Below are 20,721 nucleotides of genomic sequence, written 5' to 3' on the forward strand. Positions count from 1 at the left end.
CATGTCAGGTGTCCTCATTTTAACAAACTTATTGCGCCTTTTGCAAGCTGTACACTTCAGGTGCTTGGTTAGAGCCTCCCTATCCGCCACCTGGGAGACGCGCTCTCTAACAGTCAGGTTCTGCCGAGAGAAAAAAATAGTCTGGCTAAGCCAGATGCAGCAAAACCATTTTGCTGCAATTGTTTCAGGGTGCAACACATTGAGCTGAAAGGAAAATATACTTACCTGCAGAATATATGACCGGCATGGAAGTTCCTCTCGTGCTCTAACGCACACACCATCCTACTGGTACCACAAAGCTGCTTCTGAAAGGAAAATATACTTACCTGCAGCATATATGGCCAGTATGGAGGTGTCTATCGCACTCTAACGCACAGACCATCCATCTGGTTCCAGACAGCTGCATACCTCATAGGTGAGGTCTATAAGTGCACAGATGAACTTGTAGAAGGGTTGTAAACCAGAAGAGAGTGCCATAGAGTCGATCCCATTTTTCATAAGTAGTTGTGTCCTGGAGATGTTACTATAACAGTTGCCTCAGCATTCCTGTTAAGGATTTGCTTTTTATGTTCCCCTTCTGAAGCTCAGTTGGCTTCGAAAAACTTGCACCTGAGCTGGACAGCCTCTGCTTCTTAGTGGAATGAAACCTGACTTGATGTTCGATTTTCTTGTTTGCTGGCTTCCTTGATGCATGGGGCATTTTTTCCTTCTTAGTGCCTTCATAAATCTTCAGTACAGGCTCCAAAAGCTTGCTGGCCGTGTTGTGCACTTCTTGAGGAATTTCTTTCTCTGCGACATACTCTTTGAGCACTTCCATCTTGGCCAATATCACGTCAGAGTTTATCATGCTTGTGGAGGCTTGTGCTGTTTGAACACTTTCTAAGATGTGAAAGGCCTCGCTTGTCTTTGAATTTGATGACACTGCTTCAGTAGCTTTCAGAATCTTCTGATCTCTTCCTTCAGGTGTGCCAGCGATGACCACACAGTGAATGTGTTTGCAGATCGTCAAGCACATTCGGTGCTCCTCACAATCACATGAATAGCTATGCACACACACCATGCACTCGCTGCACTTCAGAGGGCAGCAGGCACTAACTTTCTCTTTTGAGATCCTGTATGTGAGGCCTCTTGTGGACTTGGATTGCACAGTCCATGCTCCATATTCGTTCCCCTTGGCAGGAATAGTAATTGCCACAGCAGATCTGTGGTTTTTCTCGATGCGGCTTATCTTGCTCGTTCTCTTTCCTTTCACAATGTGTTCTACCCTCTTCATCAAAGACTCGTATGTCGTGTCCACCAGTGCAGTGATGAGCCTGTCAACACGATTATTCTTCTTACCTTCCAGGAAACTATGCTTTAAAGTCCTGTGCATCCTTTCAAGATACATGTTTGTGTTGATGCCAAGCCCAGTTCGAAAACTGTAGGCCCACATCTCTAGGCGGTGAGCATAGTTGCCTCTAAAGTAGTGAAGAAATTCCTGAAGCCTGGGGACTTTGTTGGCCAGAAATGACTCGAGAAGCTCAGCCACCTCATCCTTTTTGGGGCACTCTAGCAGTGCACGAACAGCATGGTATACATGTATTGCGAGTTCTTTTCCTTTTATCTTCTCAGTAATCCTTCGCTTCCAATTTTTATCCACATGCCATGTGCAGAGTAGTCGATATTAAGGTGGGCCCATGACTGTTGACCAGGCCTTGAAGTATTCGGATGCATCATCTGTCATGAAAGTTCTAGCTGAGAGGGCTCCTGTGGAGGACTTCAAGGATTCAAAGAATGCTGCCAGGGTTTTCTCATTGATCGTGCTGCAGATGAAGTAAGCCATAGGCAATCCTGCTCCACATTCATCCAGCACCAGAACAGTCACCAGTTCAAATTGGTACCCTGTTGTTCCATGTGTGGAATCAACACAGACTGTTCCTGTACCCAAAACTTACAGCAGCTCTTCATGTGGCTCCGTCATTAAGGCAAGAGCAATGTCTTTTGTACTAAAGGTATTCGTTGGGTCAACAACTCCCTGCTCTTTGTACAAGCGAACAACAGGTTGCCCCTTGTTTCTCATGCCTTGCACCCATATGCTTACGCTCACAGCATCATTATCGTGACATCTTTCAGGAACTGTGAGGTTATATTGCCGCTTGAAGTTGTGCAAGTCCATGCGATTTGCCAAATGCAGAGGAATTAGCTTGCTTGTCACTGATTCCCTTGTTTTCTTCAATATTGTCCTCATGGGCACTCCTTTCGAAAGGTCATCCGCAATGCTTGCTTTTTCCTGGTCAGTCATACTCAGGTGTTCAACATCTGCATCATGTCCATAATGCGTCCTTTGGTACGAGACCTTGACAGTACCCTCGTCTCTTGTAACGATCATAAAAGAAAGGCATGTCTTGCCGCACTTGCAGCTTCCGTGACTTTTCATCGCACCAGTTTTGTTGCCTCGGCCTGGTCGTGCCACTCCTGACCTATGGCAAGTGTAGTAGGCCCTCTCACATCCGTTGGCGAGCCTTTTTTCACCTGTGGATATTACGAACTTGCACAGCTGGCTCGCTTCATCCTGTCCTTTCCAATCATAGAACTATGTAAATTGCATAAAAATATACGTTAGAAAATATTGTTTAGAAAGGTGTTAAAACTGAAGGCACTCTCAATGTCAGTGGCGAATGAACAATGCTTGAAAAATATTTGAAAAACATAAAGGATTATGTGTAGCATAATTTCATGTATACACCGTACATACCAAAAAGAGGAACTTTGTACCTTGCAGAATATACAGCATTCAAACGCCCAATTCAACTATATCCCGAATGTTCGCGATACTTGCGCTATATGCTTCTGTTGCCATCACCTGGCTCAATATCTGCACGCGTGTTTGCTAGGTGGCCCTAGTTACCCACTTTAACGCTGAAGCATGCAATTGGGTGGTGGAATCCTGGAATGCGATCCCTTCGTGTTATCGTTTGTGGATGTGTGCGCCCGATTAAGAAAGTAATAACAAAGATATTAAAGGCAATGATATCAGTCTGCTTTTAAGGGAGTACGGTATGGTAACCCCCCTAAAAAATCTAATTTGCAATTTTGGCACAGAAAAATCTACTGCGCTATGCGGAACAATCTTGCGGAAGCGCGGCCTCGAGCTGCCGCTCAAAGCGGTTGAAATGTCGCGCCGGAGCGTGCAGCGCGCCCTGGCGTTTAAAAATGACGAATGGAGTTCAGAGGCCGGTTTGTTTATCGTTTTCCTTGGCGGTTTTCTTCATTATGGCGTGGTTTTCTTCTTGTGTGTGTGTATGGCAAGTAAATGGTGCATACTAACAGATAACATATTGTTGTAAATATTTACTTTTGTAGCCGATATGCCGATAGCGGTGCTCTTGTAGCGTGTTTCGTCTTTTTGTGCGTGCGTGTGTGTGTGTGTGTGTGTGTGCGTGTGTGTGTGTGTGTGTGTGTGTGTGTGTGTGTGTGTGTGTGTGTGTGTGTGTGTGTGTGTGTGTGTGTGTGTGTGTGTGTGTGTGTGTGTGTGTGTGTGTGTGTGTGTGTGTGTGTGTGTGTGTGTGTGTGTGTGTGTGTGTGTGTGTGTGTGTGTGTGTGTGTGTGTGCGTGCGTGCGTGCGTGCGTGCGTGCGTGCGTGCGTGCGTGCGTGCGTGCGTGCATAACTACGGTCGTGATCGCTTCGGGTTCTGTTTCGAATCTCAAATATAGTACTTGCCCAGAAGATGGCACGATCGAAAATGGCAGATGGCAAAGGGAGCATAAAGAGAACATTAAAAATAATCGCTTCCCTAGCAAGAAGGACAGTGATAAACCGGCAGGATGACGCGCGCAAACTTCACGAAACCTGATCCTCTCGGTGGTGAATCCTACGATGTAGACGGCTCAAGTACGACTGGCTACCGTCTAATCGACTTTTCTGTTCCCTGCAGCTTCTTGCAAGATGTTGATGTGAGGAATACCTCTGAAACACGTGGAGCAGGGGATTCCTCCTTTCTGTTTTGTTCATATGCTTCGATCAGTGATTTTATGCTCCCCTGCTCCACGTGTTTTAGAAATATTGGCGAAAATCGTACTCGAATATCACAACTTCGAATTCAACAATGAACACTATTTACGGCACAGCCATTGGTACAAGGATGGCCCCCACCTACGCCAACAACTTCATGCATAGTATTGAATCTAAATTTTTGAAAGATTTCCCCATTAAGGCCCCCTTATACAAACGCTACTTGGATGACATCTCTTTAATTTGGACTGACACAGAGCAAGAACTCATACATTTTATTGAAAGCTTCAACCTCGTCCACCCCAACATATCTTTCACTTACACGTACTCCCACACTACAATTAGCTTCCTAGATGTTGAGATTTCGGTAAACGAAGGCTCACCTAATTACCACTGCTCTACATAGAAAACCGACGGACCGTCAACAATGCCTATACTTCCAAAGCTGCCATCGGCGTCACTCTAAAACAAGCAACCCAAACTCTCAGGCACATCGATTTAAAAGAATATGTTCTCATGATGAAGACTTCGTAAAAAATTCCAAACGCATGCGAGAAGTCCTCATTAAGCAACGATACCCCCGCCATTGTCGACGATTCCTTTGAAAAGGCATGCATCTAAACTCAACCCAGAGCAAATACTGGAGGGACGTCGATACAACGAGCAAACAGATCACCGGGAAAATCTCGTACTTGCCTTCACCAGTAACCTGACTAACGTAACAAAATCCTCAGAATACATTTCAACATTCTCGAACAAAGCGAGCGCCTCGCCAAAATTTTCACTGCTCCCCTCACGCAGTCTACAGACGACCGAAAAACTTTCTAAGCATTCTAATACACTCAAAAACAAATAACTGGCCAGTTTTGGGGTGTCGACCCTGTGAAAAAAGTAGATGTCAGGTCTGCAAGTGCATGCAAACATCAAGCTGTGCACAGCTTCAGGCTTCAAATGAAAAATTAATGGCAACTTTGATTGTGATTCGTGCAACATAATACACCTCCTAGAATGCAGTGTGTGCCGTATGCAGTACATTGCGCAGACCGTTAACCCTCTACGAATTCGCTTTAATAACCACCGCGCGCATATCTTATCCCTACCCAACCTTCCCTTGTCAAAACACAATAATGAGAAAAACCACCCATTTGATGCAATTAAGTTAACAGTCCTACAGGGTGGGTTCCACAACACCCGAGAAAGAGAGCAACGCGAGTCGTACTTTATTTACAAATTTGAGACAATTCCTCACGGCATTAATGAAAGTCCGGGTGTATTGACCTTAGGAGGGCCGACTTGACCAACCTCGGTCGTTTCTCGCCAGCGGAATCTTTTTCAAGCTTCACCGCCCATCCGCTTACTCAAAGCTCTTTAACCCCCCCCCCCCCCTATCTTCCCAGTTCAACCACCTTGCCGAGCGGGGTGCAATTGAAGAACCCTTGACTAAATGCTTCCGTCATTCATATTTCCCTTCCCCCCCCGATACTTTCCCGAACTCGGATGTTTTGCCGCTTTTTTCTTTTGTGTGTTTGTGTTTTCATGCGCAGTGCACATGTCTCTAGTAAAGCTAACTGCGCCGCTTTCCACCTTGACTATGTGTGCCGATCGAAGCGGCTCCAGGGAAGTCCCCTGCCCTGTCTGCGTTTGATTCTGTTTATTTGTTTACTCGTTTTGGCCAGCGGCACCCGAGTACATGCATCTATAATTCTTATCTGTTCCGCGAACCCGCCACCATCTGTTTCTGTAGTCGCCGCCGCTGCGCCTTGAGGGGTGCCTTTTCTCCCCTCCCGCTTCCCTGTCTAGCAAGCAGCCGCTGGGAGCGGGCAGAAAAAAAAGAGAAAGAGAAAGGAAAAGGACACAAAGATTCCGCTGGCGAGAAACGACCGAGGTTGGTCAAGTCGGCCCTCCTAAGGTCAATACACCCGGACTTTCATTAATGCCGTGAGGAATTGTCTCAAATTTGTAAATAAAGTACGACTCGCGCTGCTCTCTTTCTCGGTTGTTGTGGAACCCACCCTGTAGGACTATTAACTTAATTGCATCAAATGGGTGGTTTTTCTCATTATTGTGTTTTGACAAGGGAAGGTTGGGTAGGGATAACATATGCGCGCGGTGGTTATTAAAGCGAATTCGTAGAGGGTTAACGGTCTGCCCAATGTACTGCATACGGCACACACTGCATTCTAGGAGGTATATTACGTTGCAGGAATCACAATCAAATTTTCCATTAATTTTTCATTTGAAGCCTCAAGCTGTGCACAGCTTGATGTTTGCATGTGTTTGCAGACCTGGCATCTACTTTTTTCACAGGGTCGACACCCCAAAACTGGCCAGTTATTTGTTCTTAAGTGTATTAGAATGCTTTTCGGTCGTCTGTAGACTGTGTGAGGGAAGCGCTCGCTAGCTTTGTGTGCAGTTTCACCGCAAATGAGCCAGCGGCTGAGGTCGGGAAATTTTTGAAAGTCTTCACGATAAAAACGCACAATACTGTATATGCATTCGCACAAACTTGCACAGAACATTAAAACAAAACAAAAAAAGGGCCAAAGAGGCATTGCAGGCAAATTCATGGACGTCGCGTTGCATACATGTCTCATTACCTTTGTCGTTCCCAAAGGACAGTTGCAGATTTTCGGCTGGGAATTTGGGCACCACGTTGCAGTGATGAACCAAATTTTCGAGCGTTGATAGCTGGCTGCTGCATTGGTCGCTGCGACGAAATGCTCCTTTTGCCTCCAACTTGTGGACAATCCTCATATGCTGCAGCATATTCTTCTGCTGAGTGAAGACTGACGATGACGCCGCAACGTCGATCATGATCGTCATGATGCAAATCATGGTCACCGTGCTCAGGTTGACGTTCATTCTGGTTTGGAAACACTGACGCCATTATGGACAGAAGTGCGCATGCAGTGTGAAAGCGCAGCGCATCAGATGCGCTTTTTTAATCCCGATCGTGCTGTCAAAAACGTGGGGAATTCTGAGAAAAACCTAGAGAAAATGTATCAATCCCCAACCGGAAATGACGTCATTAAAAGTCACGTGACCATAATCTTGCAGGCGGGACATCACTTTTTTTTTTACCACTCAGCGTTTCCAGCCTACCGACCCGCAAACGCTAGTTATCCGTTTCCCTAGCTTCACTACAGATGGCGACACCGTTCCAGCATCGCCTCCTTCGTGGTTCCCGTCGTTCCCGCTTGAATGTTGAAGAGCGCAATTTGGTAGTGATAGCGGCGGGACTAAATGATGTCTTGAAGGGTGAAGCCGCAAAAGTAGCGGAAAGATTAGCGGAAGGAGTTGCCGATTTAAGGGCGATAGCACAGCAAGTCCAGATCGTGGTGTGCACAATGCCGGGAGTGCAAGGACGGAACGGAGAAATTGCCAAGGACGTTGTGGCGGTTAATCGGGAGATATGGAAGTTAAGCCAGGAGAAAGGCTTTGAAGTGGCAGACATAAACAGGGAAGTGCATAGAGCAGGCTTTGGCGGAGGCTTTACACGAGATGACATCCACTTTAATAGAAGGCTAGGAGCCGAGATCGGGTGGCGCCTGGCAGGCCGGGCAGTAGCTTTTTTAGGGGGTCCACTGCGGCTCAAGGCATAGGGGTAGGTAGAAGCAAAGTAGAAAGTGTAGCAATGAAGGCTGACGCCAAAAAATGGCCACTAGGGGGTCCAGGAAGAAAACTACAAAAAAAGAAATTTAACACTAGGATCAGGTACATAAACATGCAAGGTGGTAGAAAGAGAGCGAAGTGGTTAGAGATAGAACAGCAGTTGAAGGACGAAGAAGTAGGTGTATACGTACAGGTTGACGGTCCCATTTTATCAACTTTCTTATCCCTACTTCCTCCGCATTTGAGCCTTTTCATTTAGTATGGGTTCCCGGCCACAGCATTGTGACAGTAAATGAGATTGCTGATAATCTCGCAAAGGCTTCCCTCAGCGGCCCCGTGTTGCCAATCATCCCGGCTACAGCCTTCATTACAGCATCTAGATTTCGGCGACGTTCGTTTATAAGCACGCAAGACACATCACTTTTAACATCGGCGGATTATGAGCACCTTAAATATTATTGGAACAGGAAAATTTGTTGCTCTCGGCAGCTTGAAGTATCACTGACGAGGCTACGCTGCCGCATCCCCCCTCTAAATTTCTATTTACACAAGTCGGGTTTGGCGCTCTCTCCCCTTTGTGCATTTTGTCGTGAGCCAGAATCTATTGAACATTTTTGGCTGTATTGTCGCCGATTCAACTCAGTGAGAAAAAGGTTGCTGGAGGAGCCCTTGCAGCATCTTGGCCTTAGTTTGAGCAGCCCGCTCTTGCTATCATTTGGCGCCACCACATTTGGGTTCAGCCACAGATCTGTTTGCACCGCTGTTCAAAATTTCCTGATAGAATCTCACCGACTGCCTTACTAAGTGTTTCAACCTTTTCTTTTCTATCAATTATTACATTTTGACTAAATCAATAATATTTAATCACTCTCTTTATTATTATTCTTAAAATTTTAAAATCAAAACACTCATCCCTTTTCTGTTCATGACGAAAAATTCACCGGTGTTATGCTCCCACGTGCTTTTCCTTTTTGTTAACTGCGTCCAGGTGAATAGCCACCCGATTCTTGGCCGATCCCCCAGTGTGGGTATGTGCCATCTTTTGATAGGCTAACAACAACAACAACATCTCAGGGCTGTCTCTCTGTGCCCAGCCTCTTCGATCGCTGGTCGCAGTTCTGTTGACGTGGCTCAGCTACCCAGGCTGCGGGGCAGTGGCTAAGTACCTGGCGGTGTTGCTCTAGCTTGCTAAATTTCTCCTCTTTGTCTGTGCCTGTTTGCTCCTGTTCTGGGGTGATTGGGTGCGAGACGAGAGCATAATGTCTACTTCTTCTCCTGGCCAGGGGTTTTCCCCTTGGTCGGCATCTCTTCCTAAAGACCAGCTCCCAATTGACCTCTTTTTCCACAGCGGTGTTTCAAGCATTCCAGTCGCATTAGTGCCTTCCGATGGAGGCGCTATCCGACTGAACAACCCGGAGGCCGTGCAGGCGGCTCTCAGGTCCACATCGCAGCATTTCATGCACATTACCGACGTCCGGCAGTTCGGCAGGGGTGGTATTTTGTGCAGGTCGCCGGATAAAGCCTGTTTTGAAGACCTGCTGAAGTGTACGTCATTCGCCAACCACCCGGTGAGCGCATTCATTCCGCCTCATCTAGCATGTTCCAAGGGCTTGGTCTGAGGGGTCGACTCTCGATTGAGCCCTGCGGAAACGCTTGAGAACCTCTCGCCTGCGGGAGTGATTGCTGTGCATCGATTCAGCAGGATGGTTGACGGAGAAAAAATTCCTACGGAGTCCGTCATTGCCACATTTGCAGGAATATTTTGCCCGTCAGAGATTAAGGTGTGGCCATTGGTTTTTCGAGTAGATGCCTTTAACTCTCGGCCCCTTCAGTGTCAAATCTGCTGGCGATTTGGCCACAGCGGCAAAATCTGCAAATCGGCCTTACGCTGCTGTGCCTGTGGGGAACGTCATTGCAGAGAGGAATGTCCTGAACAGCACGAGAAATGTTGTTTATGTAGCGGTGCCCACCCTGCTGATTCGCCTGACTGTCCTGCACGAGCACAAGAAGTTCAGGTGCTCGAGCTTATAGACAAGCGCAGATGCACGCGGAGAGAGGCTTTTGCCGCAGTCAAGGAGAGAGCCTCAGCCTACTCTAGTGTGGCCGCCAAATGTCCACCCATAATGGATTCTAGTTGGTCCCAGGCTATTACAGCGGCAGTTGAGAAAGCTGTGGCAAATGCAATGGGCCGCATTATGGAAACCGTGTCCACGTGCATTTCGCAGGTCATAGCTGCTCAGATGACCAATCTTCTGCAGGCGTCCACCGCTCCGCTCTTGTCTTCTTTGGCTTCGGAAGCTACCCCTCCTTCTGTAGTAATCGATTCCGCTCCACAGGGCCAAAAACAATGTGAGCAACAAAACACCTCTCAGGCCTCTCCTTCGCATAGCGTTATGGACGCATCTTCTATGGATTGTATGGATATGGAGTCTGATCTCCGCGCCCAGAAACGAAGTGGGTCTCCTCTGAATATTGCAGGTCCATCTTGCCCCCAGTCAAAGACAAAGAAAAGTAACGCAAGTCAAAACGCTAAGACCAGGATTCTAGAAAAGGCAGTCGCGACTGCGGCACTTCCGCCAAGATAGGGTTCTTAAGTGTACTCCAGTGGAAATGTCGATCTATATTCTCCGCTTCAACAGATTTAAATTGCCTATGCAATCAGCTTCTACCAGATTTAGTTGCTTTAGAGGAAACATGGCTAACTTCAAATTTCAATTATCATCTCAAGGACTACCATCCGTTCCGGCTTGACCGGTCATCACGAGGGGGAGGGTTGTTAGTGCTCATATCTACAAAGTTTTGCCGCAGGGCATGCATTTCTTTTCAATATGCGGACAATGAATATGAAATCCTTGCGGTGGACCTCAGTGTTCCAGGTCAACAGCCCTTTACGGTAGCTAATGCATATTTCCCGTCTGGTGTGCGTGACACTCGGCCCCTTGACTCACTCATGTCTAGTAGCCGATCTCAGGTTCTATTACTTGGCGACTTCAATTCGCACCATGTGACTTGGGGGTTTAAAACAGACTGCTTTGGTTCTAGACTATTTGATTGGGCTTCTGGCAACAACTTGATCTGCAACAATTCCGGATTGCCTACGTTTGTTCGCAGTCAATGCCGCTCTGCCTTGGATTAACTTTTTCCTCCCCAGGAGTCTCTGTTATGTCTTGGGCGCCTGTTGACTGTGCAACAAACAGTGATCATCTACCGATTAGTTTCAAGTTTGCGTGTAAATTAACTCTTCCTGAGCGACATCAGCGCACGTTCATAAATTACAAATGCTCTAAAGACACGCTAAAATCAGCCCTCCAAATCACTTCAGACACTCGCGCTCAGAGAAGTGCCGAAAGCAAGGCTGCACATCTATGTTCAGTACTGGACCATGCAAGGCAAAAGTCTGAATTTTTGCTTAAGAGAACAAAGGGTGCAATCGCGAACAATTGGTGGAATGCTGAGTGCACGCGTGCATATAGACGACGGAAAGCAGCTTGGAAGAAACTTCTCATCAATCAATGCCCAAAAAATTGGCTGGATTATAAGTATGTTGCAGCATCATTTAAGCGCACTGTCGCCCGTGCAAAGGAGGAGTATAATACAAATCATTATGATTTCCTTTCCCATTCAGGAAATAAACGAGCTTTGTTTAATTTCATGAGGCGCAACAAGGTGATTCCTCCGGCTGCCAACATTGAATCCTTTGTTCAGTCCCCTGCTGACATCGCAAAGGCCTTAGAGGATATTGCGTGTGGGCTAGAGCTTCGCTTTACATCTTCTTTACCTTCTCCTACTATATTCACATGCACCTCAAGTGATTTCACTGAGGTCTCTATGCCTGAGCTGTCGCAAATTGTTCTGCGCTTATCCCCAGCGGCTCCTGGCCCCGATAAGGTCACTTCATCTATGACCAAAATATTGTTCAATGAATCTCCTGCAGACCTGTAGGCTCTAATTAACCATTCTATTAAAGGTCCTTGGATATACCGCATGAGTGGCGTCTTGCTGAAATAGTTCCATTGCTTAAAAAGCAAGGGGATGGCTTAACTTTAGACAATATACGCCCTATTTCGATAACATCGAACCTTGTGAAATTGGTGGAAAGGGTCCTTCTCAGCCGTGTCATGCCATTAATTTCAGAAAATGCTGTATTGAATCCATGCCAAATTGGTTTCAGGCCGGGTTGTTCAATTTGGTGTGCTCATACTGACCTTGAGAGTCGTATTAAATTAGCTCGCAATAGAAAAAAGTTTGCTGCGCTTGTCACCTTGGATGTCAGTAAAGCATACGACAGCGTGGAGCACTCGACTCTATCACTAAGATTACAGGAACTCAACTTCCCAAGCTATTTTGTAGCCTGGATTTCTGTTTATTTGGAAAATAGAGAATTTTACTGCTGCCAAAATGGTATTTCCTCAAGGAGATTTCCACAGACAAGAGGTGTTCCGCAAGGATCAGTTCTCTCAATTGTTCTTTTTAACATTTTTCTAAGCTCAATTTCATGCATTCAAAATGTGAAAACTTATGTGTACGCCGGCGATATTGCATTTTTTGCATCAGCAGGTGACATTCACACTCTTTATCAAACCCTGCAAAATTACCTCAATGTTCTTGACAACTGGCTAGGAAGAATTCATCTGTCCCTTAATGTGAAGAAATGCGCATTGTTAGTATTTCCAGTTTCTGTTCCAGTAAATATCTGCCTGGTCTATAGAAATAACATAATACCTCAAGTTCAGACGGTGAAGTATCTCGGTGTAATATACGACTCTACTCTCTCCTGGCGGCCACACATTGAGCAAGTTTCTGCAAAAGGAGTTCGGGACATTGGCATCCTGCGCAGTCTTTGTAGTGCTAGGTCAGGCATGAGAAGGCATACGCTTCTGATGGTTTATAAAATGTACGTCCGCACAATTTTGGAGTTCGGGTGTGTTTTATTCTCAGGAGCTCCTGCCTATATACTTCGCCCTCTTGTGCTTTTGGAGCGTGAGGCGTTGCGCCTTTGTCTGGGGCTTCCAAAATATGTCGCCAATGCGGTTCTGCACCTTGAGGCGCGAATGCCTTCGTTATCAGCTAGGTTTCGCCTTTTAACAGTTCAAACATTTTTAAAATTGTGCGACTCACCTCTTAACCCTTCCAGTATAATATTTCTTAGTCAACCTTCCGCCTTTTTAGTGCTGCCTGGTCTCGATTTCATACCCCGCAGATATGTTACGTGCGGTCCCTCCTTGATTGCATAAATATTCATTACACAGATGTCCGCCAAATATATAACAACTCCTCATCTGTCCAGATTGAATTCGATGACATTTTCCCATCGAATGCAAAGCTGCAGCCCTTCCCGCTTCTTCAGGGTCTATTGCAGGACCACCTAAGGTCCTTTCTCTCTCATGTTCTTATTGCTACCGATGCCTCGCAGGATCGCGAAAAGGCAGGCGTGGGAATTTTTTCGCCTTCACTGGATTGGTCTTTTTCTCTTCGTCTTCCTGACTTCATTCCAATTTTTATGGCTGAATTATTAGCAGTAATCTTAGCCTTACGAAAATTAGAATCTACCGTTTCCCAGGTCGTGGTTATGACAGACTCTCTGTCCATTTGCTGTTCCTTATCCTCACCCACTGACTCTCGGCCATTACGCCTCTTTAAGTTCCTGATTCCACTCCATCTAAATTCGGTAAGGTTGCTTTGGGTACCCGGTCACATGGGCTTTCTCTTAAATGAGGTTGCAGATTCCTTAGCAAGAGCCCCTCTCAGCGGCCCAATTGTTGCTGTCCTGCCATCGTGTGCATATACAGCTGCGGTGAGGTTTCGCAGATACACAATATTTCAGGAATTTGCTGCCTCGGCTCTTACATCATCTCCAGAATATCAGCATCTTCTGCATCCTTGGAGTAGCAAAGATTGGCACTCACGCAGACTTGCGTTGCCGGGTTCCCCTTCTAAATTTCTACCTTCACAGATCTGGCCTGGCAGCTTCCCCACTGTGCCCTTTTTGTGCCGAACCTGAGACAATAGATCACTTCCTGCAGTTCTGCCGCCGCTTTTCTCATTTGAGGAAGCGTCTTTTGCAAATTCCATTTCATCAACTGGGCTTGCCTGTGTCTTCCGCGGTTATTCTTTCCAATGGCGCTTCTTTGCTTGGACGAAGCGACAGGAGTGTGCGCTCTGCTGTGCAAAATTTTCTTCAAGAAACGCAGCGACTCCCATTCTAATTTCTTTTTCCCGCTCTCAGACAGTAAGACATTGCAACATTACAGGCATTGTGTATTATTATGCACATTAAGCAATTGTCCCGTCTTTGGTCTCCAAGTTAACTGAACCCCGTTCCTTCCCTCTTCCAATCTCTCAGACTACATACTATTACCATTCCTTTTTCCGTCAAAACTTTCCGGTTTCCAGTAATTTACCGCCTGTGTCTTGGCCACTCCCCCGTAGTGGGTATGTGCCAGCAACGTCTGAGGCCTTCCTTCCTTCCTTCATCTCAGGGATCTAGAAGACCCACCATTTATTGATGCCTACGTCTGGGAAGGGAGCAACAGAACAACAACGGAGAGGAAGGAAGGAGGAGTAGGTATGCTGATACATCAAAGAACAAATTGGCAAAGAATAAAGTCAACTTGCAAAGAACATGTCTGGGTATCGGGCACAATTGCCGGTAAAAGGACATGGCTAGGAGTAGTTTATTTAGAGACAGGGGAGAAATGCAGGCAAGAGAACACGGATCTAGTTAAGTGTCTCAATTACGATATAAAGCAGTTTGGAGAAGGCGCCCATATTATTCTGTTGGGGGACATGAATGGCCGCATCGAGGATCTGGATAGATACACAGATTATAACGGGAAGTTGAGGCTAGACTTCTGTGAGTGACACAACCTAGTTATTGTAAATAGAGAAACTAAGTGTGACGGACAAATCACGTGGGAATCCCGCAACAGGCAAACGACCATTGACTACTGCTTAACCTCGCAGGGGATGTATAGCAAGCTCGCAATGATGGAAATAGACGAAGAGGAGAAGTACAGCCTCGGTACGTGATCATAAGCGTATTAGTCTACAGTTTGGAGCCCTGAGCAAAAGAGAAATGAAGGGGAGTCAAAGAGAGTGCGGAAAATTAAATGACGAACAAATAGCGCAAATAGTGGCGTGCATAGAGGAAGCAATAGAGACACATCCCATGGAAAAGTGGGATTATAATAAGTTAGAAGTCCTCATTAGTACAAAATAAAACAAGTAAAAGGAGTAAACCGCTGGAGAGGAAAGAGGAAGCCACGAAGTTGGTGGAATAAGGAAATTAGAGAGGCCATCGAACAACGACGGTTGGCATCAAGGGAACACAGAGAAGCAAAGAGAGTGCAGTTGTCTGAAGAGGAAATAGGCTGAAAATGGGTATCTTGTCGACAAACGAAACAGCAAGTGCAGATCCTCGTCCAGGCTAAAATAAAGCAGTCCTCTGATCACTGGCTGGCTGAAGTTCGCGATACAACTAAAGGAGGGCCAAGAAAATTCTGGAACCATATAAGCTGGCTGGGCAAAGCGAATCACAGAAAGAGGAAACAGATTCACAATGCCGAGGGAAAATGTTTAGAGGGAGCTGACGCTGTGAACTACATTTCATCAGTTATAGCTGAGTCATTTAAGAAAGACGATAGAGTAATCACCCCAAATGAGGGAGCAACACAGGAACGCACAATAGAAAACAGCGTGGAACTGACGAATCTTAACTGGAAAAAGGCGGAAGCAAATATTCCAAGATGTATGTCAGCAGGGATCAACGAAATTCCAATCAAGCTAATTAATTAACTTGGCCCAAGAGGCAAGGAAACGCTGATAAAAGTATTGGAGGCAGTCATAACGAATCAGCAAATTCCGCACAGCTGGAAACAGAGTAAAATGAATTTGATTCATAAAGGAAAAGGCAATGAGACGAACATAAAATCCTTCCGACCGATTACGATAACATCAGTTACATATAGGCTGGCGATACAGGCGGTGAAAATAAAAATGCAGTCATGGGTAGAAAGTAATAGAATATTCGGAGAACTTCAGAACGGGTTCAGGAGTGGTAGGCGCTTAGATGATAGCCTGTTCGTGCTTACCCAGTGCATAGAAATAGCTAAGGCGCAAAACAGACCTCTGTATTTAGCCTTCTTGGACATAAGCGGTGCATACGACAACGTGAACAGGGAACTCCTGCGGAACATATTAAAAGGTGAAGGTGTCAGTCATGAGGTAATTTTCTACAGGAAATATATCGATAAAATGAAGTTGAAATAACATGGGAAGGAATTAAGAGTACAACAACTGTCCAGATACACAAAGGATTAAGGCAAGGTTGTCCTCTATCATCGCTGCTGTTCATGCTTTATATGATAAGTATGGAAAGAAGGCTACAAGGAAGCAATCTAGGTTATGATCTGTCACACACATTAGGCGGAAACGTTGTTGAGCAACGACTACCGGGTTTAATGTATGCGGACGATATTGTACTGTTAGCAGATAGCCAGGAAGATTTGCAAACTTTGGTGAGTTGCTGTGGAGACGAAGGAGACTGTCTAGGTTTCAGTTTTAGCGCAACTAAGTCAGGTTTGATGGTTTTCAACGGCACAACTGATCAGGAGCTTACAATACAAGGCCACGAAATACCCCGAGTGGCCGAATACAAATATCTCGGGGTATTGGTAAACAATGGGCATATGTACACGGAAAAGCACGAACAGTCTCTCATAGCAAAAGGGCGAAGAGATTCCGGGATAATGAAACATAGGGCATTGTGGGGGTACAAGAGGTATGAAGTCCTCAGAGGTATTTGGAAATGAATAATGGTGCCGGGGCTTACTTTAAAGAATGCGGTTCTATGCTTAAGGGCTGAAGTTCAGTCGCGATTAGAAGTAAATCAGAGAACTGTCGAAAGATTAGCACTAGGTACCCACGGAAAAACCACAAACGAGGCAGTACAGGGGGATATGGGCTGGGCAACGTTCGAAGCACGACAAGCTCAGAGTAAAGTACTATACGAAGAACGCCTGAGAAAATTGGATGATAACCGGTGGGCAGCTAAGGTATTTAAACACCTGTACAGAAAGAGCGTTGACACACAGTGGCGGTTACGAACTAGAAAGCTGGCCAGTAAGTTTTCCATAGACGAGGAAGGAGAAAGAAAGAGCATTAAACGACAGGTTAAAAATGTCGAAGGTAAAATTTGGATAGATTCAATCGAAAAGAAGCATAGTGTAGAAATATATCGATGCTGGAAAAAGCAGATCAGGAAGGAAACGTTTTATGATAACTCAAGAGGCAGTGCCCTCCTCTTTGAAGTTAGGTCAGGGTGTCTTAGAACGCGCAGCTACAGAAAAAAATTTAACGAAGAAGATGACACATGTGCTGTGTGTGGTAAATCTGTAGAAACAATAGAACACCATCCTAAAATGCGATGGTGTCCATTCCGATGTCGATGCAGGCACAGTCACTCTTCCTGAGGCTTTAGGGTTTAGAGATAACAATGTTCATGTAAATAAATCCGCGGTGGAAATTAGCAAAACGCGATTGGAGGATTGGCGGTACAAAAGCAGAGAGGTGACATAAGTTTTAAAGTGTAGGAAGACGTTTTTTTTTTAAGGAAATGGCGAATTGTATTAACAACTTACAGCAGAGTATACAAAAATAAAGGAAAAAAAAACTGAGCATAGTGGCAACAACCACTGCCCCGTTTCAAAGGGGATGCTGCTAACTTCCATCCATCCATCCAGTTGTCAGCCTTCCGGCATGCCGTCAACTTGCAGAAACCTTTTCGGGCCGTGCTGTCGCGCTCTAGTCCAGTGTTTTTATGTGTTGACAATGTGGTGACAGCGATAAAAGCTGCCGTTAAACTCATCAAGCCTCGCCTCCAGTCATCTCGCCCCAGCAATGCCCTCACATTTGGCGCAGTCGACCGAAGAACCTAGGCTCGCCGTTCGAATACGCCGTGCCGCCGCTCCCGCCATGCCTGTCTAGCCGCCGCCTTTGTCTACTTCACTGCTCCCGTCAAGTGAGCGCCATGCCGGGAATCAACTGGGCCGAAGTCAGCGCCGCTACCGTCGCGTGCTTCAGCTCTGAGTTCATTCAGAGAGAGCTCATTCGCCGCGGAATCGATGCTACCGGGTCAAGAGACGAATTAATTCAGCGCTTCACAGCGTGCCTGGAAGACGCTTGCCCAGCCTTGCCTATGCAAGCACCCAGACCTGCCTCGGCGCCAGTTGCTTCGAACAGTTTGACTTCTCAACATTTGATGCGCGCTTCGAGTGGAGTGCAGTTATGTGCCTCGCCTCCTACTGCGAAGGTTCAAGCAGCCCCAGATGCAGCCCCTGCGTCCTTCCTCTGCCATTGCACTTTCCCGCGCAGCCGCTCGTTGGCAACGCTGCAGTCATGCCAGCGCACGAACTTTTCTCGCCGCCACGGCAACCGCAGCCTTTTGTAACAACACCTGGCCTTGTAGCGGAGCCACAATACTCCCACACACCATTTGGAGTACCACTTTCTCCAAAGTCGTCACTGCAAATCCAAGTTCCTTACATTACGCAGATACACGTGACAACCATGTCTGACGTATTGTCTACTTTGCCATTGTTCGAGAACTGCCACAAGCAAAATGCGCGTATGTGTATTGAAGAAAGTCAACAAACACAGCAGCTCGCTTCATGGTCGCCAGAAACAACCCGCCTCATCGCGGCAAGTAAGTCGAGAGGGATTGCAAAAAACTGGCTCCTGGCTCAGCAAAACAGATGACTGTCACACAACAGCCAGCCACAGCTGCCACATCACTTCATGCAGCAGCTCCTTCATTGCACGCTATCCCTTCCGAAGACATCTATGGCTCTCATCTGAAATGTTCATTCTTCACAGCTATCATCGCACTCTTGGGCTTCTACGATGCATTTTCGGATACGGGGTCCAAGATAACTATAGTTACCAAGTCTGCAATCAAAGATCTTCCACTAATGCCTTGGACACACACGAGCCCTTAACAGTTGTTGGTGAATCAAGTGTGTATCCCGAAGGCAGTCTGCCTGAAGATTACTGTGGGCCCCATCACAGCTCTAGTGGAAGCCACTCTCATCAGCAATAATGTCTTACCTGTGACACTGGGTGAAGATTGGTTTCTAGCCAGCAACACACGACTGGTGTACGAGCCTCCCAATCCAGTCAAACTTCACCATCCTGCCTCTGGTACTGTCATAAAGGCGCAGCAGAAGCCATATCCGCGTGTCTCATGTGCACTAATTCTTCGTCAGTCCTCCCTGGCTCAGTGCACTAAATTGTCATCTTCACTAGCTCTCCAGGACACGCCTCTCCTAGGAATGGAGCCAGTTTGGAAACCTTCGTGCAAAAGCCTGCCAGAATAAGCCCCTGCTGCACAAAAAAGTACAAGTTCTTCGAATGACTCCGCTCGGATGTCCAGAGAGAAAGTCTGCCAAGAAGCGACATCTCTACAGAAGGTGGCACATTTTTGTGCGGAAAATGAGGGTCTCAAGGCAAAGGTAAAGAACCTTGAGGAAGACTACACTCGCAAGTCAAGACAGCGTGACAAGGTCACTCAAGCAGGCAAGGACAAGGCAGCAGTTCAAGAGCGTAAGAGAGAAGAGGGTGGCTTGAAGCAAAAGCGCGTCAGACTTGAAATGCAGCTGAAGGAAAAAGAAGACAAAATGAAGAAAATCGAGGCCGCCCAGAGGCAATCATCAGAGATTGCCATATCAGAAAAGCTTCATTCTTCTAAGTCCCAACTGACCAGCAGTCAGCCCAGAAGTTCCAGTGCAGAGCTTCCGAAACCTTGTAAGCAGATTGAACGTCTCTGCGAGAATAATCGCCGCCTGAGTTTCCAGCTGAAGGAGAAGGACCAAGAGATTCGCTGACTCAAGTCTTGTCAGCTGCAGCCGCCAACAGCAAAGGAAGCCGCAAATACAAAGACGGCCGTTGAGACGCTTTATAGAACACTGCCGCTGCCAAGCTGCAATGGTCAGCGACCAGCCGCTTCAAGACAAGCTCTGTTTGCAACCTCGGCTATGGAACAGCGGAAGAGCATTGCCACAGTCAAGCGATCAAACACTTGCAGCGTCCTGTCAGGCAGTGCACATGGCCCACCTATGTCCAGAACTAGAAAATGGACATGTGAAAGTGCTCTGCTTGTTCCTTTTTCGCTTTGTTTAAGAGTTGTTCATGCCTGTGTTTGCCTTTAATTTATGTAGCGCTTTTGTGAACCTGCCAAGCATGTTGCCATTGCCTATTGCCCATGCCTAGAGTTTCTTTGCCTTTTGCACTCATCAAAAAGGACTTTGATCAAAAAAGTAGGGCCGGATGTGAGCACCTCTCAAGCGCCAAGTTCTGTTTCGCCAGCTGCACTACAGATGGCGACACGGTTCCAGCATCGCCTCCCTCCTGGTTCCCGCCATTTCCGCTTGGAGCCAGTGGGTCGACGGAGCAGTTGTGAGCATTCCGTCATGCCGTAAACTTGTAGAAACCTTTTCGAGGCGCGCTGTCTCGCTCTAGCCCAGTGTTTTTATGTGGTTACAGCAATAAAAGCTGTCGTTAAACTCATCAAGCCTCGCCTTCAGTATCCCTGCCCCAGCAACGCCCTCACAGCAGAGCTAAGCCTGGGGGTTAAGCATTTAGAAGAGCTAAATTTATGGGGACCCTTCTCGTCGGCAAGTGAGGAAGAGGAGATCAGAGATCGAAGCCCACCTAGTAAGAGAAGGGCTACAATTATAGGCTCAGCAGGCTCGGGCAGACTCGCGGCAGACATTAGGGCCCTGAAAGAATCGGTAGTTAGGAATGGAGAGAGGCAAGAAAAGTTTCAAACTAAAATACTAAGTATTGAGGGAAGCACAGGCTGGCTCATACGCGTGCTTCACGAGGAGCGTGTCATTGAAGCAGGCAGGGGCAGACACCGTGGCAAACAGAAATAAGAGTGTTAAAGCTCCCGGATACGTCGTCTGGCAGTAGAACTGCCGGGGATACCAGGGCAAGAACGGGTCTTGCTGCAAATCCTTACTTCACATGCAACTCCCCCATTAGTGATTTCTCTACAGGGTACCAACACGCAAAAGGCTAGACTCAAAGGCTACAAATACTTCCCGAGTTCCAAAGCGGCAGAG

At 46.6% G+C, this 20,721-nt stretch overlaps 1 pseudogene; it reads left to right on the top strand.

The window, feature by feature from the left end:
• The first annotated feature begins 1,676 nt into the window (after window positions 1-1,676).
• Window positions 1,677-20,057, top strand: LOC144125612 (uncharacterized; annotated as a pseudogene).
• Window positions 20,058-20,721: the final 664 nt, after the last annotated feature.

This window comes from Amblyomma americanum, chromosome 1 (genome assembly GCF_052857255.1).
Source record: "Amblyomma americanum isolate KBUSLIRL-KWMA chromosome 1, ASM5285725v1, whole genome shotgun sequence".
Taxonomy (NCBI): domain Eukaryota; kingdom Metazoa; phylum Arthropoda; class Arachnida; order Ixodida; family Ixodidae; genus Amblyomma; species Amblyomma americanum.